The 26,727-nt window shown below is 45.9% G+C and overlaps 1 long non-coding RNA gene across 1 annotated transcript in view; it reads left to right on the top strand.

Moving 5' to 3' along the window:
- The window catches only part of LOC139057885 (uncharacterized), a 203,873-nt gene extending 188,039 nt beyond the window's left edge, over window positions 1–15,834 (top strand). The window contains exons 2-3 of the long non-coding RNA XR_011513065.1: window positions 9,408–9,506; window positions 15,038–15,834. This is a non-coding gene — a long non-coding RNA (uncharacterized lncRNA). The remainder of the gene's footprint in view (window positions 1–9,407; window positions 9,507–15,037) is intronic.
- The last annotated feature ends 10,893 nt before the right edge of the window (window positions 15,835–26,727 follow it).

Here is a 26,727-nt window from a genome sequence, read left to right as displayed (position 1 = left end):
GCTGCTGGGATTTAACAGAAAGCCTTCTGGAGTGTGGAAGCAGAGAGGAATTACCATGTGGACGCGCATCTGTGTGCGATGGAAAAGATCGGCTTATGCATAGCTCTTATATACAAGCAAAAAGCGCCTAAGATCATATGGCTTGGCGGCATGCCTAACGTATTCATGTAGAAGCTATAATAAGGGAAACGATAAGACGGGGGGGGGGGGAGGGGCACATAGCAGACGCTCAATATAAAAGAAACACAAAACAATAGCCTGCATGCAAAACTAATTAAATTATCTAATTGAGACCAGACAGTTTCGCTGATCCGTACGTTTCTGTTTCCAACGCTTAATAATCTAACGAAAGGATATGACAGCGAGGAAAGACACCAGTTGTAAGAGTATAGAAACTGAGTCCGGAGCACCGGAATAGATTCCTTAAGGCGGTTAAGAGGCGAGATGTCAAGTGCAGAAGTCGCGTTCTACTTTTGACGCTTGACTTTTATATAAGGCTGAGGACTCGCACATGTTGGATTTATAAGGCTCTCGATCTCAGGAAGTTATTAAGCACTCCATAGATGCGTCTCATGGCAATTATTTCATTTCGTTGTATCTGTAACGGCAGGGATAATGCATGTTTTTCGTGATGGATACAATTTTGTTTTCGAGGATTGGATTTTACTAGGCTACAAAGAGAACTCATTAATTTGTAAAAATTATTTTTTAAACATCGATCGGTGGCGACGGGCGTAATTTCGTGAATACGAGCACTTCCTTTTACTTCGTAGTTGTCTCCGACACGTGATAGAATGGAGGATGCAACTTCCCTCCAATTCAATTTGCGCAGGCAAATGAAGACAAAAAGCTTCTGAATGACCAATTTTGTATTTTTAGGCGAGAACCCGATAACATAAAGTAAGAAATAAACATAAACAAACGAATTGGCACAGTTTATAAAGGGAAACGATTCAGAAACATATCACGCTTCGAGCATACTTCAGCGTGTTGCGCACCGCCGATGATTTCCAATTGATGCCTCAAAATAACAAACATACTTCCCATTTGAAACAGTGAAATCCAGACTTTGTCTTTCAGCTCCCAGTGTTGTACCGATGGATAGAAGAAAATATGAAAAGACTGACGGCGAATCCATCCATTCTAAATTATTGGGGACGGCAACATAATGCCATTGCAACCTTATCTGACGATGAATGTGTAATTCGTGATATGTTTTTTAAGGTATGATGGGATCATTAAGTTTTTTTCCTCCTCCGTTTCGCCGGCGCAGCGTTGGCAGTTGGACGCCCACGTTTGCTCCAACCGAGCGACGCGGGCCTCCACAGCATAGCGTGGGTGCTTTCCATATTATTATTCGTTTATACACATTATTCGGTTTAGTTTAAGGTTATACGTTTTAACCCACATTTTTCCAATTTAATCAAACTTAATCAAATTTAGGAGTGGTCCGGATCGGTTTTTTGTCTGTGAGCCACGCGTCCGTCTTACGCCGTGGCTGTTCACCGTATTATTGCGCAGTGCGAGCCGCAGCAGGACCAGCACCGGGAGTGTGACGTCACCACTTGGTCACGTGGGTTTCGTACCATCGGATGTGAACGTCGGACGGAAGCCGCACAGAGGCCGGATTTTTCGCGTTATGGGGCATATAAGGCGTTCGCCTTAAAATGGCGCCATGAAAATGCGGGTGATGCGCTCACGTTCGCATGTGGAGGCTGGCTCTGGCGCATGTGAAGATGCGGTAGGCATAGCGACCCCACAGTAAATGTACGAGGAGCCACCCGACTGACAAAGCATTTGAAAACGTTTTATTCAATGGTATATGTTATTCATTAGTACTATAGTAATTGATTGCTGGGTGGTTACATGTTGGGCTAGCGCTACTTATAAGTCGGCATGAATCCCACGAACCTGGTCTGCCAAAGGATCCAAATGTCTTTTCTTTACTGTTTAAAATGTCACTGTAATCGCTCTAGACGACAATGATGTGCGCAAGCGCATTGCTGACTTTCCCTGCTCTGCTGTAAAAATAAAAACAATTGAAGTTCAGCACTCGAACTATCGTTTCCTACTTTCTTTCCCAGGTGCTTATTTTCATGTTAGCGCAACAACGTATTCATTGCATTTCCTCTCTTTACGATTAACAATATAGAAAATTACTCTTCGCTAATAGCACGAAATTTCTCATTAAACCTCGTACATGTGCTTAGGTGCCGTAATAATTTGGGGATACGTATCTGCGACAAATAACATGCCCAACGATCTCGACAATGGTGCGTGGATTCAGTGCCGGATCAAGGTGGGGACTATGGAGGCTGCAGCCCCGGGCCCCCAAGTTTCAGGGGCCCTGCTCGACCATCTGCAAAAAAAAAATCGCTGACCATGCTTGTTACCCACGTTACACATACGCACATTGCATTCTACGTATGTACAATTGTGCATACGTTTTCTTGAATGTTATGCGTTTATAACATGAAAATTGAATTCCTAATGAAAGGTTTCTTGTTTTGAAGACTACGCTCTTTCTTCAATTTCTTGCTGCGGACCGATGCGGTACTTCGACTAATTCTATATTTGTGATGTACTGACGCTTTAAGCATGCCGACGTGTAGACCAGTCGTCCTCATCATCGTATGTCGTCATTAGGGCCCCAAGGAGGCAGTTAGTCGCGGGCACCGAAATTTTAACGCTACAGCGTTAAGGAGCTCATGTCGCAGAAAAGCCGGTGTCGTCGGCGTCGGTGTCAGTGGCGTTGGCCGTGAGCGATAAATCCCAGAAGGGACTTCATAAATAAAAAAAAGCATCTTGCAAGATGGGCTGGTGGGAATCGAACCAGGGTCTCCGGAGTGTGAGACGGAGACGCTACCACTCACCGACGAGTTCGGTCCTCCGAAACAGGACAAAATCGCCTCTAGTGATTGCGGTGTTGCCATAGCAACGTGCCGTAGAAAGCTACACTGCGTTGCATACCGGTAATTATGACCATGTAGCTTACAGAAGTCGCAGTTTCACGAGTAGCGAAGTACGTTTCCGCTAAATTTCTTCTACGCTCTGCGCACACGCAGAGCCATCTTGCGGCAAACACACAAGGCCACCTCCCCGCAATGTACGGCGCTGCCCCGACACGTGGCACGCCACTCGCCCCATGAACACGTCCGCCTTCATGGCGCGTCGGGGCCCGGCTATCTCTGCCGATCGCGACGTTTGGCTGGCGTAGCGCGTTTGAGTAGGCGGTGCGGACGGGATGTGATAAAGCTATCGCATTCCACTCTTGAAGGCGAAGCTTAAGCGTCCTCGAATTTCTCTTTGTAGCCTCTGCATGGATTGCTTTAGAAGCTGGGCTTGTGTGCTTTTAGCCTAAATGTTATATGAAACAAACTGGATTCTCGGACTGCTTCTCTTGAAGATACCTTTTTGAGCAACTTTCAGAATGCTTCCTTACCTTTGCAATTAAGCAAATGTGTGAAAGATATTCATATAAAAAGTCAGCCTTTTATTCAAATGCATTTAATAGTTATCATATTTTTGTGAAATGCTTGGATACGTTGTCAAAATTATGAGCTTTCGCACTCACGACGAAGAGACTGGCATGCTTGCTGCTTGGTTGCTCGTTTTTTCGTTTTTTTTTGCGGGCTTGTTTGATTGTTGCTTTGCTTCATTTTTTTTTCCTTTTCTGCTCTTGCTTGCCGCGGCCACTGCTGCCATTATTTCTGTTTCGGTCCCTGAGTCTCTCACTTCTTTGCGGACCGCTGCATGAACTGTTGAGATAGACCTCGTGCATCGGTCCGCGTCACGTAAGGGTAGAAATGAACTATGGTTCGCTGAAATTAATTGGCGAGCGAGGCTGGGCAATGTAGTTTTCTAAAATGTGTTATTGTCATCAGCGTATTTTTATGTCCACTGCAGGAGGAAAGCCTCATCCAGTGATCTCCTATTACTCAGGTCTTGGGCTGCTGATTCTTGGTTTTCAAAATCATCACACCTGTTTCTTGCCATCCTCGACCACACTTCTGTTCCCTTGTTTCGTATTCATTCTGGAACTCTATTAGACACTTTGTTATGTATATGCCCTAAACTATACATGGCCTGATCTACTCCCTTTACTGCTCTTCATGTGAACTTGAATTTCAGCTACCCCCGCTTGCTCTCTTATCCAAACCGCTACCTGTCACTATGTTAATGGTACTCCTAACATTTTCCATTGCATCGGTCGTTAGGGGGCGTTTAATTTCTGCTCAATCTCCTCCGTTAACCCAAAGGCTCTTGCCTGAATTGTTACTTGTACCAGAACAATGTAGACATTGCGCACTTTTACTTTCGAGTATAGCAGTAAGCTAGCGGTGCCGATCTGGTAATACCTGACGTATGGGCTCAATCCAATTTTTATTCATCTGTAAACTTTCTTCTCATGATCAAGGTGCCCTGTGAGTAAGTGACCAAAATAAACGTACTTTTGCACAGATTCATGAGGCTGATTTCCAATCACAAACTCTTGTTCTACTTCCAGACTGCTGCTGAATATTACATGTCTTCTGCATAATAATCGCAGTTCCTAGTCTTACACTTCCGCGAATGAAGTTTTCAACCATTTGTTACAATTTGCGCCTAGCGTTGCTGAACTGTACAATGAATTCTGCCAACTATTGGTTGCTGATATATTCGCCGTTGATCCTCGCTCTAATTGTTTCTTACTCTAGTAGCTTTAATACTTCCAAGCGTTCAGAATGAAAATGCTAAATCTTTTATTATCCTTAATTTCAAACCGTTATGGGCACGTATTAACCGGTTCAAACTGCTTCGAACAATCATATTTTTGCTCTGGATATGAACTTGAACTGTACCGAAAAATTTGTAAAGCCTGAGCCCGCACCCCTAAACCAAACTCGACAACATCCTGGAACGAAGCCACGCCTGCGCATCTAGTCTATATTAAAACGCTTTATCATTTTTGGCGGTGTATTTCAAAACAGAGAGATAGAGAGAGAAAGGCAAAGGAACGACAAGGACGTTAACCAGATATTATCTCTGGTTAGCTACCCTGTAGCTGGGGATGGGAAAAAAGGATCCGATAGCTGAGAGAAAGAAAAAGAATGAGAAAAAGTATGAAAAAAATGAAAAAAATGCGCACACATATACGCACAGTACAGAACCGCTTCTGTGGACACTGGCATGCAGTCTGCGAAGGCTTTCCTAGTGTTACGTATTGTCACCGTCCCATCCTATACGTCCCGCAGTGTACAGTCGCAGTTTATCACAAAGTCCGGTGCCTGTCGCAGTTTATCACAAAGTCCGGTGCCTTTTAAATAACGCAGCAGCGTCTTCATGGCGGCTCGCACTGATGTTCGAGTAGGCCAGTTTTCTAGGATGTTGTTTTCCGTTATTGGGCGTTGCAGCGACATCGTGATGCCACCGATAAGATGCCAGAGACAATGTATGGCTTTAGGCGACACCTGGGCACCCAGGATGTTCTCGTACAACTCAACGAACTGGTAATTAAGCGAGCAACGAAGCAGGCGCCGCGAGCGATACTAGCGCTAGACCTTACAGGTGCCTTTGATAACGTCACACATGAAAGTGTCCTCCGCAACCTGCGCAACACGGGTTGTGGAGTGAAAACTTACAAGTACATCCGAGACTTTCTTCGTAACCGAACGGCAAGGATCACAATAGGAGAGGAGACATCCCAACCGATCTCCCTGGGGGATCGAGGAACGCCGCAAGGCTCGGTCCTTTCCCCCCTCCTATTTAACATGGCTCTCCTGCCGTTGCCCAAGCTTCTCGAATCAACAGATGGTCTGGGCCACGCATTATATGCCGACGGCATCACCCTCTGGACTGCGAGGGCAGGGTTGGATGGCTGGATGGAAAACACGCTCCAAAAAGCGGCTGACACGATCAACAGCTATGTGAAGACATGTGGCCTTTGCTGTTCACCTCAAAAAATGGGGGTTGACCATTGTCAGACCACGTGCATCAAGGACACAAGCATAAAACATAGAAATCACTTTGGAAGGGAACCGGATCCTCCCGGTACCTCAACTCAGGATCCTGGGATCCCAGGATCCTGATCCTGGGCAACAGCCATGATTAGAAAAATCAAGCTCACGTCAGACCAAATCTTGAACATGATCAGCTGAGTGGCCAACAGGCGGAGGGGTCTGAAGGAATCAGACACTTTGCGCCTCATTGAGGCCTTTGTTATCTCATGAATCGTCTACGCAGAGCCGTACCTGCAGCTCCTCAAGAAGGACGTCTTACAACTTGACGCAATAATCACGAAAGCCACGAAGCAGGCCCTGGGTATTCCCATAAATTCATCCACGACAAAATTACTTCAAATGGGAGTCCACAACACAGTAGCCGAGCTCGTAGAAACCCACCTATCCAATCAAAGGGTACGCCTTAGCCAGACCAAGGCGGGCAGAAGCGTCCTCCGCAAGCTAGGATGGCAAGAATCACACTACACCCGCCACGACCAATTACCCGAAAAGTTGAGTGAGAAGTTGGAATGTAAACCACTACCACGCAACATGAACCCCACAAGGCATGCCCAACGACGCGACGCCCGGGCAAGAGCCATCTCCAGGACCCTGGATGAAGACGACACTGTTTTATATGCAGACGCCTCTCTATCGAAACGCTCCACGAGGGTAACAGTCCTAGTCACCGGGCTAGAAAAGCTGGTCGCCTGCGCATCAATCTACACTCCGTCTTCGGACGAAGGAGAAGAGGCAACGATAGCTCTCGCACTCCTGCAACCAAACGCCACCAAGATCGTCACGGACTCACAAGCTGCATACAAGAACTACAGATCTGGCTGGGTGTCCCTTGTGGCACTAAAAATCCTTGGTAAAGCTACGCCTCCTAAACAAGCAATCGAATTAGTTTGGGTCCCGGCTCACTCCTCAGTTGAGGGCAATGTATATGCTCATCATCAGGCCCGAGCGCTAAACTCCCTTGCCAACGAGGAGGAGGCAAGGGGATGGCAACCCATCACAAATTACAGAGATATAGTCAAATATTGCAGGGACGGCAGGAAGACCTTCCCGCACCCCCACCACTTCTTGACCAGAGCCGAAGAAACAATATACAGGCAAATCCAAGCAGGATCCTATCCTCAACCCCTGCCTCCAGAACAAAACATACCCAGAGAGATATAAGAACATATGTCCTCACTGCAGTGCATTAGGCACCCTTCTGCACGTCATAGGAGAGGGCAATTTTTCCATAGACCACCCCCTACCTATACCCATAACTAACCCCCCTGCTATCCCCACCCTTTACGAGCGATGGGAGATCATGCTGACCAGCCCCACCCTGGAAGACCAGCACCGACTGATCCACAGGGGCCAGGCGGCCCTGGAAGCGTATGGAGCCCGCGAAGAGGGAGCCACCCCATCAGAGGCTTAACGCGTTTCATTTCATAATGGACCAGTAAAGTTGTTTCTCTCTCTCTCCAGTTGGTCTAGAGTGGCTGAGAGTGCTGCTCTTTCCGGTAGGAAACGAGGGCACTCACAGAGAAGGTGCGCAATTGTTTCGTTGCGCGCGCAGAAGTCATGAAGTTGGCTGTTGGCCATTGCGATAAGAAAAGAGCACGCATTTGAAATTGCCACTCCAAGCCATAGACAGACTAGGAGGGTACAGTTATGTCATGGAAGGCCGGATGGTATATGGAGCTGCAAATTAGCGTCCTGGGTTTGAAGGCGCGCACTTGTAAATTAGGATGAATTCTATTGAGCTAATGTTAGGTCACGCGCAAGCACGGAAAGCTTTCTCGCTGCGTCGGCTCTCGCAAAAGGAATGGCAACGCAGTTGACGCCATCATAGGCTGATCGGGCAGCTGCGTCCGCTCGATCATTGCCATGTATGCCACAGTGACTAGGCAACCACTGATACATTATATCATGTCCTTCGTCAACTATGTGATGATAGACTTCTCTGATCTCTGCGATGAGCTGATCATGTGATCCATGCCACAGTGCTGAGAGTACACACTGTAGGGCTGCCTTGGAATCACAGAGGATTGACCATGCATCGAGTGATTCCTCCTGAATGAAATGAAGAGCCGCACGCAGGGCTATCAGTTCAGCAGCTGTCGTTGATTGCACATGTGACGGTTTTAGCTGTATTTTGACGGATCTTGCTGGTATCACCACAGCGGCAGCTGAACTTGTAGGTGTGACTGAGCCATCGATGTCAACATGTGCGCGGCCACTGTGCACCTCATAATGTGATCTGCTCCAGGGCAATCGCCGGCATGTTACCCTTCTTCGTGATTGCCGGGGTGGTGATGCGTATTTCTAGTGTGTACAGGTACCGTGAAGGTGAGGATGGTCTTGCTGCAGGCATGTAGTTCGATGGCAACGAGATACAACTGACAGCAATTATACGACTGAAAGTTGTGTATGGCCTTTCTGCTGGGTAAAGAAGTAAGATGGTGAGGTGGTTGTCCGGAAATGTGTCGAATATGCACCCTAATAGCGTCCGTGGCTAAGTCCGTTGATATTGGGTGATGCAGTATGTATTAACCCTGCGGCATGCGCGCTTCCTACGTCTTCACAATTACTCGCGGTGTCATCATAGTTCATTATAGGGAACTGCTATTTCTATAGCATTTCAAAAGAGTGAGTCAGCTGACCTTCACGCGTAACAAATATTCCAATAAAAACGCGTCAATTGCAAAACCTAGATGTTCACTTGCGAAAACGGAGCTTGGAATTTCCAAATACGCCAATAAAGAAGCGTCGTTCGTGACATCGTAGCTTGGAAATGTTTCTACAAGTGGCTCACAAACAACATTGACGGGCCTTACATGCGCCAAAGACTGGTTGGTTTCAGTGTCACTTCAAATGTTTTGTTAGGAATCATGGTAACTTTATTAATAAGCTTATTCTTGCACCCGACCGATTATACCCATGCACATCACCAGCGCGCCCCCTTCTCCCCTCCCCCCCCTTACAGCAAAAAGAAAAATAAGAAAAAGAAAAACGAGAAGAGCGCTTAGGTTTTTTCCCAGAAGAACGTTATAGTTATTTTGCCTTTAAGTATACGCTCGTTGCTTTTATTCTCCGCAAGAGAGCGAAATGAATGAAATATACTAACTATAGGGGGCTCATTTTTAAATGAAATGAAATTGAGTTGTTCTTAATTCGCATGCGGTGTGCCGCATGCGAATTAAGAACAATTCAGTTTATTTACTAGTTAGCAGTACAAGCTATTTATTAATTATCACTACGCTCATTTATTTTGTTAAATAAGTGTGCGTTGTGCTTCTTTGTGAAGAAACTGCATTAGTGTTCCTGCGCAACTTGTCATCCATAATTACCCGCCCGTAGACTGTCGGCTAATCTGTACGCATCCCAAAGCCTCTAAGCATTGTCTTTCTTGCGGCCATTGTTCCTCGACAGAGCCAGAGCAGATGGCGAGCATCCGCTGCTGACGCGAGAGCAGGGCACTCTGAGGTGATAGCATGGAGGGTCTTTACGCGGGCCGGCACCCCAGCCCAGGTAAGTGCCATTGTTAAAGGAGTGCAGACAACGAAATTCTCCGTGGTCGATTTTTCTCTCTCGTGTAATACACATCATATAGAGGGCCATGACGACCGCAATGTCCATGGTCGTGTCGTCAGAACTGAAATATCGCGTAATTTCCGCTGCACAGTTTCTCGCCTAAACATCACCGCCAGCAGTGGAGAATAGCGTTTGAATGGCGTAAATGCGCAGTACCCGACGCTACAGAGATCACGTGAGCCACCAAACCGTGGACGATAGCAAACTCATGCGTTGTCTGATCAATTTCCTACGTGCGGCCACTTTCGTTGAGGCCGGAGGCAGGTAGAAGACGCGAATTTGCTTCTTCAGGCATACTAATTTGCTATCAACAATATTGAACAAGTAAATCACCGAAGAAACATTGGACGCCGAGTTGTAAAATTACAGTATTAGATGACACTATGGAGGTCACATTACACTATGCGTTCAACGAAGGCTTCATTCCTATAAATGTCGCTTTCGTTCCGACATACGCACTTGCTACCGTGGACCGTGGATGAGCAAAATATCAAGAAAATAACTATCAGGTAGACCGTATGGTGCATGGAGCCGCAGTAGTTTGCGTCAAACCTCTCGATGCACTTCTTAGGATATATAGACACAAATCACAGAAATTAAGTAACCAAATACATAGGGGACATTTATTCATGCATCACAGAGGCAGACTCATAGGCTTAACAGCTATGAGCTCTGCGTATCCTACGCCATTGCTGGGAGTACCTACGCTCTATTCTTGCAGTCGTGTTCATTTCCTATTGGTAGTTGGCCCGCCGTGGTAACAGATCATGGGCGCGAATTGGCTTCTCTTGACGCTCGCTTCTCTTGACGCCATTTGTGGACCTTACGTGTCTTGCGGGGGGATGGCAGAGTCGAGAAACCATTAAATGTCTGCAACAAATTATACACTTATAGGCCTTAGAGCTCCTGCTGAGCACAGGTTCGAGCTTGATTGATTATACCTAATATGAAAGAGTGAGCTTCCTCAAACGGCATCACTCCCGCTGCGATCGACAAACGTACTGCCGAGGTACGCTTTAATATATGCCATGTGTGAGGCTAAATAGAACTTGTATTGCGTCACGCGGGGTGCAAGAACAGTGTAATCTGTGCATGCCTAGAATGAATGATAAAATAATCGGTTTTTTCCTCTTAACATTGGTACTAAACTAACACGCGTGTGTAGCATGGTTGCAAACGTAAAAGCGATAGTAAAGTTACACATTTTCGTTACATTTCATTGCATGCACTTTTACCAAGCAACCTGCTATGCTGACCGCAATAAACGACTTTTCACTACGAAATGAGGAACATTACTCTATAATGTTTGAGTCTAGGAAATGAAAAGTGAACTTTCTTTCGAAAAAAATACGATAGAACAGGTTCGATCATCTCCTTTTTCGGCAAATTCTCGGTAATATTGTTATATCGGTGATTTTCGGTCAGTTTTGTTCGGTCATCTCATGGAGAGAATCAAACTCCGCGCTTTTCGCGACTCTACATGTGAAGATTATTGCAGATGAATTCCGCGCTTAAGACAAACAGTACCGATAACAATTATAGCTGTAGTAGCATCAACGAGACAGTTATCAAGAACGTCTCTTTTAATTAAGATACGAGAGGTGTATTTTCCCCAAGGCGAGGCGTTACTTCGACAGCTAGGAGTTTAGAGTGCCTTGTGGAAATGACGGCAAATCAGTGTAGACACACTTTTCTTATTATAATGGCGAGCGTAAATTAACATGGAAAAGGCAAGTTACTCCTGCTTACATTCCAGACGTATGCAGAAAAAGCAGAATGAAGGTGAAGCAATTCATACAGATGACAGAGGATGTATTCCTGTGGAGTGGTATTTTGAAATTCTCGCATGCATGGGGGGTGGCTCGGGCCACTGGCACAAAATAAGAGGCGTGCGCAACGTACAGCCGCCGTCAAAAGTTCGCAGGGCGTCGTTCAACGAAAAATTTTCATTTTCAATCAATTTGTGCCATCACTCAATAAAATCGTTTTATACCGTTCTGATATATATGTGCAGACAGGTAATCTGGGTAACTCAGGCATTGCAAGGGAAAAGCGAAAACCTTGGAATTCTGACTGCTTATGATCCGTGCAAGTGCAGATAGTTTCAATACATTGGAATAGTCATCGGTTCAGGTCGCCAGGGGAAAGTGGTGACTTGGAAATAAAGAAGAGTGGAGGAACGTCTGACAGTTTCAGAGACGGCCCTTGAGCGAATGTCGCAAGGTCCAGCTATAGGACGTGCACAAGGCTGTCGGAAAAGTCGACACTAATGGTTCTTCACGTTTGGATTGATGAAAATATTACTAAAGAAAAGAAAGAACCGGCAGTGTAACCAAGGCATAAGGACACGAATACAATAGATGAAAACCGCAGTGTAAAAATTTCACGATCGCTATGGCAACTTTCTAATACCCACAGGACAAGTAGTGCCAAAGAACGCGGGAGCAGAAAAGAAAACTGCGGTGCATTTAAAAGAAGCATCTGAAAGTTCAGGGACCCGAGATATCATCTCACGAGTGTCAGACCCCATGAATGCAAAGCGACCGCAACCTCATCAACGGAGCAAATCTGCGGGCGAAAATAGAGGAAGTACATATCGGAGCAGGACGTCGTAGCAGGACACCGAAGACCTCATTATCCAGTTCGATAACTAGAAGCGGTGGAAAGAAGCTGCACAGAAAGAAGCGGCGATGCTCAAAAACCTTGTTTTCTAATAGGATATGGCAGGAGACAAAGGCAGGGCGAGGGATGGAATAGTAGAAGACACCCGGAGACAACGCAAACACGAAGGATCAAGGTTAGTATATGAGACCGCTGAACGAAATCAGCCCCAATAGGTTGAAGTCAATAATGCAAAGTAGCTAAAGAACTATTTTAAGTAAATGACCGTAGAAAGTGTCTAATTGAATGATTGTCTCAAGGCAGTAAATGATCCTTTAGCGCAACACTTCATTATCAGGCATCTGACCAAATGTAGCGGGAATATGCTAGACGTCGTAAAGAGGTGCAGATCACCAACAAGTATTTCCTGGAGCTGAAGAGCAGTGGAGAAGCGTACTGCCGGTCACCAGTGACAATGAAACAGTCGGTCGTCGACCAGCACCGCCAGGGCTAAGCATGGAGCTGAGATGCAGCGCTCGTACAGAACAAGTTGGCGTAACCACATAAGTGAGCGCATGCTACTTTGCAGAGAAACATTTCACAGCAACAAACTCATTTAGTACTTGGAAAGTCGGTTGCAGCCAAGCTCAAACAGAGAGAGATCGAAAGCAGCAGAACATAAGCAGTATCTACAAGTACGAATGGCAGAGTTTAGTTAAACATCTTGTAGGCTACCATGACAGTCATTGATAGCCACGTTTATCACGACGCACTGCGACGACATTATTGCAAACCACGCTCATATCTCTTGTGCATTGAAGGAGTTATCCAACAACAACGAATATATCAACAGGTTTACTGCGTTCAAGGTTGCCTTCCCTGAAGACGGCAAAACAACTTCTCGCGGGGCGGAAATTGTTGAAGACCATTAATAAAATGAATGTGAAGAAAGATGGGTGAGCTCCAATACGCATTACATCATTAATACGGCAATTAGGGATACTGTTGTCACATTACAATTGAATCGTAGTGAATTATACGAAGGGTGATTGCAGAAACAAGTCACACAAAGCACGGACTTCCAACTGATTTATTCCCACGCAAAACACGTGCTTCAAGGCACACATTGTACATGATTAGAAATGGAATTCACATAGACGACATCCTAAAGCTAAGTGCGTGTGCAGCAAAGCAATTCTTTTGTCTGTGTCGCCTGTGACGTCACGACTTCGCCCCACGAGCGTGGTGTGAGAGGAGGTTACATGGCTCGGTGCTCTCGCAGGTGGTTGCTAGGCAACGTGAGGCCGCGCACGGCTGGGCGCACGGCTGGGCTCACGAGCTTTCTGGTAACGCTCCACCGCGGAACTACAGCTTAAACCACTCCGCTGTTAAAAAAAAAGCAGTAAAGACAATGAAAGGGGTTGTTCTTGCTCGAACGAACAAGTATACCTCTCGTCTCGTTTATTTGACAAAAGTCGTTTGGAGTGTAGCATGCTGTACGCGCGCAATATTTTCTTGACATATGTACAGTGTCTAATCTCTTCAACCCTGCATTACTGTATTAAAAGCGTAACGCTCAGTATTCACAAGCAGCGGCCAAGACCTAACAGAAAACCTTCTGGTGGGTGCAAGCAGAGATGAATTACCACGTGGACGCACATCTACGTACGATGAAAAATATCTGTTTCTATATAGCGCCTCAATATATAGCACCTTTCTATATAGCGCCTCGTATGGCCTGGCGGCACGCTTAGCGTACTCATATAGAAGTAATACTAAATGAAACGATAAAACACGATATACAAGAAACACAAAACATACAGCATGCAAAACTAATTAAATTATCTCATTTAGACCGGACTGTTTTGCTCATTCGTTCACTTCTGTTCCCAACACTTAATAATCTAACTAACGAAAGGAGATGACACCGATGAAAGACACCGGTTAATAGAGTATATAAACTAAGTACGGAGCACCGGAATACATTCCTCCAGGCGGTTAAGAGGCAGAATGTTAAGTGCAGAAGTCGCATCCTACTTTTGACGCTTGCCTCCTCGAAAAGGCTGAAGACTCACACGTGGTTGATTCATAAGGCGCTCGGTCTTGTGAAGGGATTATTAAGCACTCCACGGATGCGTCTCGTGCCGATTATTTCATTTCCTGGTATCTCTAAGGGCATGGATAATGCATGTCTTTCGCGATGGATACAATTTTGTCTTCGAGGACTGACTTTTACTACGCTACAAAGAGAATCCATTAACTTCTCAAAATTAATTTCTAAACAGCAAGCGGCGGCGACGGGCGTAATTTCGTGAATACGAGAACTTTCTCTGACTTGGCAGCTGTCTTCGACACGTGATAGAATGGAGGATCCAACTTGCCCTCGAAATTAATTTGTGCTTACAAATGAAGACAGAAAGCTTCTGAATCACCAATTTTTTTAGTTTTAGACAAGAAAATCTGATAATCACAAATAAAACGTAAACGTAAACGAGTGATTTGGTACAGCTTTTAAAGGGATACGATTCAGAAAAGAGGCTGGAACCACTGATTCAATTCACGCTTGGAGCATATTTCAGCGTGTGGCGCATCGCGGGAAACTTTAAATTGGTGACTCAAAACAACAAATTCACTTCCCATTTGAAACAGGGAAATCCAGACCTTGTTTTTCAGCTCTCATTGTTAGACCGATAGATTGAAGAAAAAGATCAAAAGATTGACGGCGCATTCATTCTTTCAAAATGATTGATGACGTTCACATAATGCCATTGCAATCTCATCTGATGATAAATGTGTAGTTGGGGATAATGTGTTTTTTAGGTTATGATGATAATTAAGCTCTTTTTTTCTCCGTTTCGCCGGCGCAGCGTTGGCAATTGGACACCCACCTTTGCCCCAACCGAGGGACGCGGGCCTCCACAGCATAGCGTCGGTGAAAGGCTTTGGGTCGGTGGCGCTTGCGTCCTTCAAGCTCCGGAAGGATAAGCAGTTTCATTGTACCAACCATGGAGACGGCAAGAAGGCTCATCGAACGATGTACGTGTAGTGACGCCGTGTATGAGGCGCGTAGTAAAGCCGGACTCCTTTTTCACGCTTCCCTTTGGACACGCTGCGCCATCTGGAGGTAATGCCACGATGGCAGGAAATTGTGCGCCGACGCAGGAAAGTAATAATGCATCATCTATAGTGCTGAGCATGCGGCCGTTACAAATAGTTGAAGTGGAGCTGTGGTACTTTTTCTTCGCGATCTCGATGCATGGACCTGCACTATAGCTTTATTGGTCCGCTGATTTGATTTAACACATTTCGTTCGCTCACTAGCACTTAATGAAGAACGTGACCCCGCCGATAACACTTAAACTAACGACTTGTCAATCCATGCTTATCAAGACTAGGAGAACCAATTTCTAGACTTTTCGCCCGATCAAAACCCCCGATGGCATTAATTGGTCCCGAAAGCGCGCAATACGCTGCTGTGAAGTGGCGCTGCGGTGCACCTTAGAACGTTGAATCCGCCAAGAGCAGCATGAAGTGATATGACGCGGAAAACATGCCCTGTTTTGTTAGACGATTGTGTCTTTGCTTTTGATGCTGCCATAAACACGATGAACATTAACGGGAGAAGGAGACAAAATTAAATAACAAAAGAAAAAAAATGCTTGCTGAGAAGCCCAAGGAAACCGGTGGTTGGCTAGAGGGGGGGGGGATGTGGTGACGTACACTTTTCGGCTTCAAATAGCAAAGCCGTTTATCAGGTTTATGTGAGAACCTTCAAGAAGTGTGCACAAAATTATAAATAAAAGGAAGAAAACAAAAATTGCGTGTGTGGTAGAACAAGCGACGTTGCGCAGTCTGCATGCTGGAAGCAAAAGTGGTGGGGGCATTCCACAACTGGGCGAGATAAAAGCTGCGAATGCGAATCGTAGCCCCTAATGACTGCCTTAATTAAAGCAGAAATGACAATGAATGACGCGAGCAGACGATAGTACGAAACGAGCGGTCCGGCTGAGACCAGATACAAGTACGCCTCAAGTGGTCGGGCTTGTCGGCATGACACCATGGAGTTTCCCGCACGCAGGCCACTGAAGGGGCTGCTCTCATTGGTCTCTGCCGAAGGCGGCTCGCGTCTTTCGGCTCAAGTCTTTCGGCTCACGCTCTGCGTTCACTCTTTCAACCTTCGCTGTAGTGCTCGTTCACTCGGTTACTCTGAAGCCGACGCTGACGCTCGTCGCAGCAACGGGCGCCTAAGAGCTGCGCTGTAAAAATCCCACTATTGTATGTTACCCGTCTTCCATCTTGTCTCGCTTCTTGAGCGCAGCTGTTAGGTGCCCGTTCCTGCGCAGAGCGTCGGCGTCGTTCCCCGGCGTAACCGATTAAACGGGCAGAGCAAAAAATGAAAGCGAACGCGGAGCGCAGCGTGAAATGAAAGAAGTGCACGCGAGGAGGAAAGGGCAATATGAGGGTACAGAAAGTGAGAGAGGCATAAAAGAGAGATGCCTCAACCTGCACCACAGTGTGAGAGTACAGTGAAAGTATGAGGCAGAAAGTTGAGGAGGAGCGGAGGGAAAATGGCTTGCGCATGCGCTGATTTGCCGGTGGCCACGGCATCCGCCGGTGCGTGGGCGATCTCATCTGCGCTTCTGGGGAGGGGGGTAGCTTGAGGTGAGGAGGGCTACATCGTCCACGGCGTCAGCTGCTGAGGTCAGTCGGCCGTAGCAGCATGTGTGACCGGGATCACTGCTCCTGCAAGGGGAGATGCCGAGCCGCTACGAGTAAGGCTCGATGTGACGCTGCCTTGGGTGTTGTCGCCGCTGGCACTGCTGTCACGATTTACCCGTGGCGAAGGGCCGCCGCCGTCGTTGGTGGAAGGAAAGTGCAAGAGAAGCATAGTGGCGCGCAAGACGGGCTATACAGTGACGATGTCCATGATATCGCGCTAGAGTAGCGCGTATCGTCTTTGTGGAAATGAATCGCGCTATTCACAGCGTTCACTTCCCATAGTAAATCGTGTACCTATATAATCATAATACAAAATATAGACACGCGAAATGAAAGCACGTATAAAGCTACGCTCAAATTGTGCATTGTGGAGTATCGCAATCGTCAGTTTATTATTTTGCTTGAGACGAATAGATGGTGTGCGGGTGTACACATTTCTGAGTTTCCGATTTATAATGTTTGTAAACAATCAACCTTTAGTCTTGAGTCAGTGCTCGTGCTACGTCTTTCTTCCCTGTACCCGTTGTTTTGTTCGCGCTGTAAGTGTACGGACTCGCACAGCTAGTTACCACGCCTCAGTGTATCGTGAAATGAAATCAATATATAGCTCCGGTGACATTTCGCATTAGGGAGTAACGTAATGGTCGGAATTGTTTTGTGTACGCGTGCGCCACGTTTGCGCACACAAAAATGTGGGCCGATGCCGAAGACAGTGCAAAGAAGGGGGTAGCGCACAATGTGATGTTTCTCCAAGAGGCACCGCATGACGTCATCAGGTGACACCACTTGACGAAAACATCATCGCGTGACGTCACGCCTGACGTAATGACGGCACCAGCTGTAGTCGTCAGGATATATCGTCACGTGACGAAACCGTCCTCACGTAACGTAATATTTTATGTCATGATGTCATCACGCGACCTCCGGTGCGGTAATATCATCCCGTGACGTTTGACGTGACTACCTAATCACGTTACGTCATCGTGGGCCGATCACGGAGACAGGGCAAAGAAGCGGGAAGTTCACAGTGTGCTACTTCTCCAAGAGGTATCGGATGACGTCATCGCGTGACATCGTACCTTGATGACGTCATTGCGTGACGTCTTGTTTGACGTAATGATGTCTCAGATGAAGCCATCAGGCTATATCGTGAGGTGACGATGCGGTTGTCACGTAACGTAACATTTGCCGTGATGTTATCATGCGCGGTTTGCTGTGATGCAGTCATCACGCAACGTTTGAGGGGATGATGTAATCACGTTTCACTGTCATGTCAAACGTGACGTCACCAGTTGGTCGCAAGGGCTTTGGTACCATCGGATGTTAACGCCAGATTTTGCGATTCTTGGGCCATATAATGATATCGTATTTATAAAGAACACCCCTCTCAGCACTTGTAGTGGCGGTTCTCCACAGCTTCGCTGGACATTTCGCAAGGCCGGAATGATGAGTCATTCTTATTTTCACGAACCTCGTACACATGCTGATGTGCTGTACTGATTTGAGAAGAAGTATCTGGAGCAGATAACAAGCCCAGTCCCGCAAGCGATGATTACTTTTCATGCCAGGGTTCACCGCCTCATGCTTGCACGTTATCCCAAGCAAACCGTATCCTCGTGCTACTTCTCCTAATAACATTCTTCGATACTACTTTCAGAATGCGTTGCAGCCTTTTCAATTCATAACAGATATGAAGAAAATAGGCATGCAAAGTAAGTCTTTTATAGAAATACGTTTGACGGTTATAATTTCTTACAGCGAAACTTGTAACAGAACAGGTGATTAGACCGACAAGGCGGCCATCACTGTTTATGTTGTTGTTGTTGTTGTCCTAAGTGGCTCTGGCACATATCCACAGTGGGGGATTGGCCAAGAATCGGGTGCAATTAGGTGCACAACAATAATAATAATAACAAAAGAGTTAACAATTTGAGCGTTGGAGTTTAAAAGTTTCAGCTTATCCCAGCCTCCCAACTTTGTCGTCTTCAGAATCATCTTTCTCGCTTCTTCTTCTTCGGCTAGGTTACAAAACTGTGTATAGCTGCCCTCCGGTGATGGTCGATGTCCGTCCGTTTACGCGTCGCGTCGACAAGAAAAATATGGTCGTCGCAAGTTTCCCGCCAATGCTCTGGACTTCTTAATCTAATAGGTATCTCGGGAAAAAAAACTGTACTGAAATTGGCCGCTAGGGCAACGCTATCATTACGCCGAGTCTCGTCTACTTGTCATAGTTAATTCACAGTGAAGTTGTAAACGAGACAGAATTACTGTTTTCTGTCAATCCATGACCATCCACGGGGAGAGTATGGTTACAGAAAACGGCTGTAATTCTTGTTTTGTCCGAACTATCCCCCCAAAAATTAAAGTGAAATTGGCTGCTAAGATGACTCTATCGTTTCGCCGAGTTTAATTTACTTATCATCATTAGTTAGTTCACAGTGAAGTTGTAAATCTTGTAGAATTCCCGTCTGCCATGTGGCAGTACTTGTACACGTCACTACTTCATAAAAGAATAAGAATAGATCACTCCCCTGTGAAAAGATGTGTTCGTTGTCTGTGTACTTTAATAATAATAATAATAATAATAATAATAATAATAATAATAATAATAATAATAATAATAATAATAATAATAATAATAATAATAATACATCGTTTATTGCACATGACGTATACAGGGCAATGAAACGGGCCTGTCAAAGCCTCTAGTGGCTTGAGGGACTTGGCCCGGCAAAGTCGGCAGACGGACGTGCAGTAAAACATGAAATAAGAATATTATATAAACACAATATATCAACACAATACTAACATGAAATCAATAGTGACCAAGGTGCAAAAAGTTAGGAAAAGTAACATCAACAAGAAATGAAAAATAAAGAGCAAGGAACAGTATTTTAACAATTCGTGCCTGATCATGAACATTTTTCAGGCATATAGGAACCGTGTTACAATGAGTGAACCATGATTTTTAGCATTTTTTTTGATGTTGCGGAAAACATTTCCTCTGTTAAGTCATTAAAAAATTGGGGAACATAAACACAGCGCCTGGCTTCCCCATGCCTTGTTGAAGAGCGCGGCACCTTAAAACGAATGGAACTACGCAGGTTTCGGGAGGCTGTATGACGTGTTTTGAAATTGCTGTCCCAGAAATGTTGCACCACTACAGTCTGTAGAAAGAGTGTTCGAAAGCATGGAAGACCAAGGGCTGTGAAAATATTATCAGACACAGAAAAGGGGGCGTTATATGCTATGTTTCTTAGTATGTTTCTTAATAAAGTGTCAACTCTGTTTTGCCATCTGGCTGAGCAAAAAGCAAGAACAGTAATCCCATATCTGAGAATACTGTACACCAGAGCATGCGCAATGTTCTTTTTTATGTCGTCTTTAAAAGAGATAATAATAATAATAATAATAATAATAATAATAATAATAATAATAATAATAATAATAATAATAATAAATAATCAAATGTGTTTACTAAAGTACCGTGGAACAACCTCGAGTGTCTTCGTGCTGTCGCACTCGGCAGGACAATGCACAGGAAAAACAGTGCACGCCCACATACACACACACATGCGCGCGCACATAAAAAATGATAATTTCGCGTATACAGATTTTAACGCAGCATAAGACGTGTGCACGAAAAGAGTACAATGTAAAATTCGAGAAACAGAAATGGATTACAGAATGACGGAACACACAACAGATATGAGAGTTTTGTTCAGTCCTTGAAATTCGTCTGCAACTCCTTTCAGGAAAATATTAAAATTAGGTATAAGGACATCCAGGCACTCTGAATGGGCATTATATGTCGCCTGCACTTCACATAGAGGGTCACCAATATCTGAAGGCTCGAAGGAACGCTGTTTCCTTGTGCTTTTTTGAGTAATGTAAAAGCGAACATTAGAAAGCAAGTGCGAGCAGCAAATTTTTCCATGTGTTCCCTTGTGGAGAGAAAGAACGTTCCATTTGTTGCATCTGAAGGTGAGGGTAGGTAACGTGAGTGTCTGTGTTAGCTCTGTGCAGGTGGATGGCTTTTGAGAGAATCGATGTTTAAATATAGATGCGAACACTTTCGAGAAGTTCACAATTTGAACTACAAGAGACGGTCCAAACGACAAAGCGTACTCGAGAACTGGAAGGCATGCGCTCTAACATAAAGTTGCAAATTCCCCAGGTTGTTTAAAGTCTCTCGGCACCTGACATACTGTGTCGAGCGTTCGAAGTGCACGCTGCCTCGTTTGTTGAGCAGGGGGCGAGAAATTCAGACAGCTATCAAAGTACGCTCCAAGGTCCTTTGTTGCCTGAGCTCTTGGTGCGACGTTTTTAACGCTATAGGGAAATAGGGTCCTGTTAGTATTCTGCGTGAAGCTTACAATTTTCGTTTTAGATGCATTTATGACCAGCTTGTTTCCAACGCACCATGACGCAAAATTCGCAATGTCCTTGTGAAGAGCGGCGGAATCATTAATATTTTACCACTTACAACAACAACAACAACAACAACAACAACAACAACAACAACAACAACAACAACAACAACAACAACAACAACAACAACAACAACAACAACAACAACAACAACAACAACAACAACAACAACAACAACAACAACAATAATAATAATAATAATAATAATAATAATAATAATAATAATAATTTAATTAACAATTCTTGCAATTACAATTGCAGAAATCAGGTTCGCCTAAACGATATCACAGTGGCTTGTCACGCGAAACCCGACAGTCAGCAACAAGACTCAACCACAAGAACTCACAACTTTAGCAAAAAAAAAGGAAAAAGAAGAAGAGTGACATTGAAACCTATTTGTGGATGGAAAAATAGAAGGCTCAAAAACAGAAACCAAAGGGAAAATATAAATTATGGGGTTTTACGAGCCAAAACCACTTCATGATTATGAAGCACGCCGTAGTGGGGGACTCGGGAAATTTCGACCACCTGGGGTTCTTTAACGTGCACCTAAATCTAAGCACACGGTTGTTTTCGTATTTCGCCCCCATCGAAATGCGGCACCGTGGCCGCGATTCAATCCCGCGAGCTGTGGGATTAAAAATGTCTACATTAAAATCGCCTACTGAACATATGTTAGGGTCTAACGTATTCCTCTGTAAATGAGCCTCCAGCTCATTAATAAACAAGGTCAGGTTACTTGAGGGTGGTCTGTATATTGCCAAGAGCGAAATATGGCTACGCTGGTTTGAAATCTTCAGTGAGAGAGATTCCGCGCTAGAACAGTTAGTTGCTACCCGCTCCACGCTCCAAATATCTTGTACAGAGATAGCAATCCTCCCCGCCTCTTTGAGCGCTTCGAGTGAACTAAATAGAAAGAAAACTCGGAAGAGTGATCAGGTCAGTCTCAGCTGACGCAATATTTATTTCGGTAAGAACAAACATGTCGACTTCGCGTAAAATGATGTCAACGAGCAAAAGGTGTCCTAATGCTTTCCTAAACTGCCGATATCAACATGAACTGTGATAACTGCCAATGGAAAAGAAAAACGACTATCAAATGCTTGAAAGTCAACTAGATTTTTTCACACAGGACCATGAAGTAGCTTTGACAACTGATCTAGGCAATGAATAATACGAGGCTATGAACGGTTACGTGAAACGCACAAGATCATCACATGGTTCACAAGGATCAGATAAGCACATGTCTCCTTCTTTGCAAACACGTTTCCGTCCTTGGACCAAACATATTTATAATTTTTTTTCTTTCCCTTCTTCCTGGCAAGGCAGAAAAGTTCCCTGTTTGCTGCATTTAGGTTATCATTGAAAAAAGCCCGGGATCTTTATATGATTTGTATAACTTCCTCAATTCATGACGACAAGCCATCCAAGTTTCCTTCATGGATACGGAGGCAAACTTAATCAGAATGAATGGAGTTTTGTCTTTTTCGCTCTGTAATCGATGGATGGCAAGAATGCCTGAGCTATCGAAATTTTTGATGCTGAATTCTTTGGCAAAATTGACCGCAACAGCGTGCAAGTTCTCATCACGTGAAGCAGGAAGGTCGTGAATCTTTAGGTTTGGACGGCGACTATACTCCTGCTCTTTGTTCATTTCAGTCCTTAAAAGTTGGATCTCAGTCTCCGGCCCCTGCACGTTGAGCGTGAGAGACGAAAGCTCCAGTTGACTTGTTTGATTTTTTTTTTCGCTTGCTTCTATACTAACGAGAAATTTGACTTATATAGATGACACGAATGTAACAGAATTTTGCATCTCGCGCACGGAAGACTGGAGCTTGTCGACAATTCACGTCAACTCCAAAAGTTGATCGATTTTGACAGGAAGCGGTAGCAGAGAATTGATATCTAGTCTGACTTAAGAAAGACCATCCAGATTTTTGTTTATAGCTTCCATCTGGGTTTGCAGAGCTTCAAGTTCATCTTTAGGATACGAGTCCGGAGCCGCGGGCCAGTCTTGCTCCGTTTCAACAATGACGACACTTCCATACGTCACGTTTAGTCGAACCTACCGAGATAAAATTTGATTCTGAAATTCCAGAACACGATATGCTCAAGCGAAAGTGTTTTTACAGTCTTTGCAACACAGGAAAGGGCCATCATCAGGAATATGATCAGAGCAATCTGCACAGGACGACGATGGCACAGCGCAGCCAGTAGAGTATACACAACTCATAATACACAGCATACAAAACCCTCTGAGACAATCGACGGCACGTAGAAAGCAAACAGTGCAATTAAGAGCCTTAGCTCACCTGGTCAGAGACAAACGTCAGGCTGTGACAAACAACTGCCGCTGACTGCAGAAGGTTGGGAATCAGGCCGACCTTTCAAGGCAGCGCTGAGACGAAACAGCAGCCCTCTGGTGTCCTGACCAGACGATCGGAAGGTGGTCACTCTTGTGCAGGCTAGATACCGCCTGGTGAAAGTATTGCGGTTATTGCTCGTAAGAAAAGAAGCAACAACAACAACACCACCACCAACAACAACAACACCACCACCAACAACAAAACGCACCAAAGCTTCGCTGCTCGTCCTTATTCACAGAGTGGAAGGGCTGATGAATTTTTTGGAAAAGCTTGGGTATTGTTGTGCCATTACCACAAGCCCGGATTCCGAATCTGCAAGATGCAGAATCTATCCTGCGAGCGCCATAATTCTCCCTTCACAAGTCAAGATGCTGCGCCTTCGTGCGGGAGAAGCCTCGGCGAAGCAGCGTGTTTAAACGTGTCCGCGTGTGCCCGACAGCCCGGCGCCGCACCTCCCTTGCCTGGAGGTCACCGCGCGCGCGAACTTTGAACCGGGTGGCCAGCGCGGTCGCTGGTTGGACCCCTCGGACGACCGTCGTGTGCTGACTTTGTATTGGGCCGTTTGAGTGACAATGGGCCTCGGGGATTATAAAAGCAGTGACACGCCGCTCGAAAACAGGATCAGCCGACCCACCGAGAGAGAGTGTCGCTCCCGACTGGGGGGAGATGTGTCACGCGTTTTCGCCGGACGCCGTCGTGCGAGAACAGTCGCGTTTGTGTGAGCTCTCGGCCCCAGTGCCGATCCGTTCATGTCCTGTATGATAACCTGTATATAATGTATAAAGTCCCTTTTGTTATTCTCATCGACGCCAGGCTCGGAGTCTTCGCTACCAACGCTCTGTCACGAAACGGGTGACGAGCGCTACGGGACCACAAAGCCGTAATCGTGGTGCAGCGGTACAAGTTCGTAACACTGGTGGCAGCGGTGGGATGTCGTAACACTGGTGGCACCGGTTGGAAGTCGTAACACTGGTGGCACCGGTTGGAGTTCATAACACTGGATGGCAGCTACGGGATTGACCGGCATCAGCTACCTCGGCGCGGTGAGTGCCTGAAGTTTACCTCAAACACCAGACTTTCTCTGACACAGGTTATAGTAGCTTAGGGAAGGATTTGGTGTTGCATTATGATAACCTTGTGTGTTTCAAGCCTAGTAAGAGTGTTTTGAAAACCAGGGGATGCTGAGGGGGTAAACAGGGCAGTGTGCGATATACTTGCATATGTCTTACTAGTAGTGTTATAGTAGCGTACGGCAGGTATATTCAAAAAGGGTAAACAGCAGGAGGACAGTGTGAACGATGGAGAAGTACAAGGTGAAGGAACTTCTCGAAATTTGTGAGGAGTTGGGCATTGAGTTGGGCTCAACCAAAAGAAAGAATGCGATCCTTGAGGTCATGAGGACTGGGGACGTAACGGCTGAGGAGGCCGCTGAGGCCTGGGCGGATATCAAGGAACGTCGGGAAAGGGAGGAAAGGGAGAAGGAACGTTGCGAGCAGGAAAGGAGAGAACAGCAACGTCGCGAGGAGGAAAAGGAGGAAAGGAGAGAACAGCAACGTCGCGAGGAGGAAAAGAGGGAGAAGGAACGTTGCATGGAGGAAAGGAGAGAGATTCGTGAGCACGAGCTTAAAATGAAAGAGTTGGAGACCCGAAATAGCTCGCCAGCGCCTAGTCTCACTTCTAATGTTCCAAGAATACGCGATCAACTTCCACCCTTTGTCGTCGGAGAGGATATGGCCAAATACCTCGTGAAATTTGAGCACGTGTGTGAACGGAATAGCATTGAGCGATCCCTTTGGGCACAGAATCTGTTAGCGTTGCTTCCTGGGGAGGCATCAGACGTAATAACTTGCTTATCGAAAGAGGCGTTTGAGAGCTACAGTGATGTGAAGGAAGCGCTACTGCGGAAGTTCAAACTGTCGCCCGAAGCTTTCCGGCAGAGGTTCCGGTATGCAAAAAAGGGTAAGGAGTCGAATGTTGACTTCGCGTTTCGTCTAAAAGCCGACTTGGTGGAATGGCTGAAGGGCGAAGAGGTTTACGACGACCGCGACAAAATTGTCGAATGCATCGCGTTGGAGCAGTTCTACCGTTGCATTGATGAGGATGTCCGGCTCTGGCTGCAAGATAGGCTAAAGGAGGTTAAGCTAAACAAGGCAGCAGAGTTAGCGGAAGAGTATTACACCCGCCGCAGCTTGCACAGCAAGGCAGTGCGCATAGAAAAAGCAGATAGAAGAGATGGGTTTTACGGGAAGCCCGACGAACGGAAGGAAATCACGCGTCGCGAGTTTCGGGACGACGAGTCCCTTCCCAAAGAAACTGTAAGGGATGGACAGAATGCATCTCAGAATGATGACGATGGTCCGAAACAGCGAAACGAAATGACGCGTTCTTTTGAAAAACGGAGACCATTAACCTGCTACAATTGCAAAAAGCAAGGGCACATCGCTGCAAGCTGCCCAGAGAGAATTGCTTTTGCAACGATACAGGAAACTCACAAAAACATACGTCTATTGGAGCCCTATGTGCAGGAAATTAAGGTAAACGGCAAGAAGTGCCGAGCACTGCGGGACTCTGCAGCAACTATGGACGTTGTTCACCCGTCTTTCGTCTCCTCGAGTGATTTTACGGGAGAGTGCGTTAGGATACGGCAAGTGGCCGAGAAGGAGAGTGTCTGTTTACCGATCGCAACGGTTAGCATTGAAGGAGAATTTGGGAAACTTAACACCGAAGCCGCTGTGTCAGCCGCCCTCCCGGAGCAATTTTCCTACCTCTTCTCAAATAGCTCGGAGCAGCTGCTGAGGGATCACGGCAAATCATTCTTTGCCGACGTGGCGTACATGGCCCCCACGCGATCCAAAGCGCGCCCGCTGTCGAGGGAACTTGACTTAGCGTCGGTGAGCGAACAGCGGTGCGGCACACGGACCGATCACGGTAACTTGAGTGGCGAGCAGTCACGGGAGAGGCAGAGCTCGGAGGCTGGCCTAGACGAGCGGGTCCTGGAAGTGAGTGGGAGTGACGCGTGCAGTGCTAGCCGCGATATAGAC

The sequence above is a fragment of the Dermacentor albipictus genome, chromosome 3 (assembly GCF_038994185.2).
Source record: "Dermacentor albipictus isolate Rhodes 1998 colony chromosome 3, USDA_Dalb.pri_finalv2, whole genome shotgun sequence".
Taxonomy (NCBI): Eukaryota; Metazoa; Arthropoda; class Arachnida; order Ixodida; family Ixodidae; genus Dermacentor; species Dermacentor albipictus.
The sequence above is the reverse complement of the archived record's forward strand: the minus strand, read 5'-3'. Positions and strand labels throughout refer to the sequence as shown.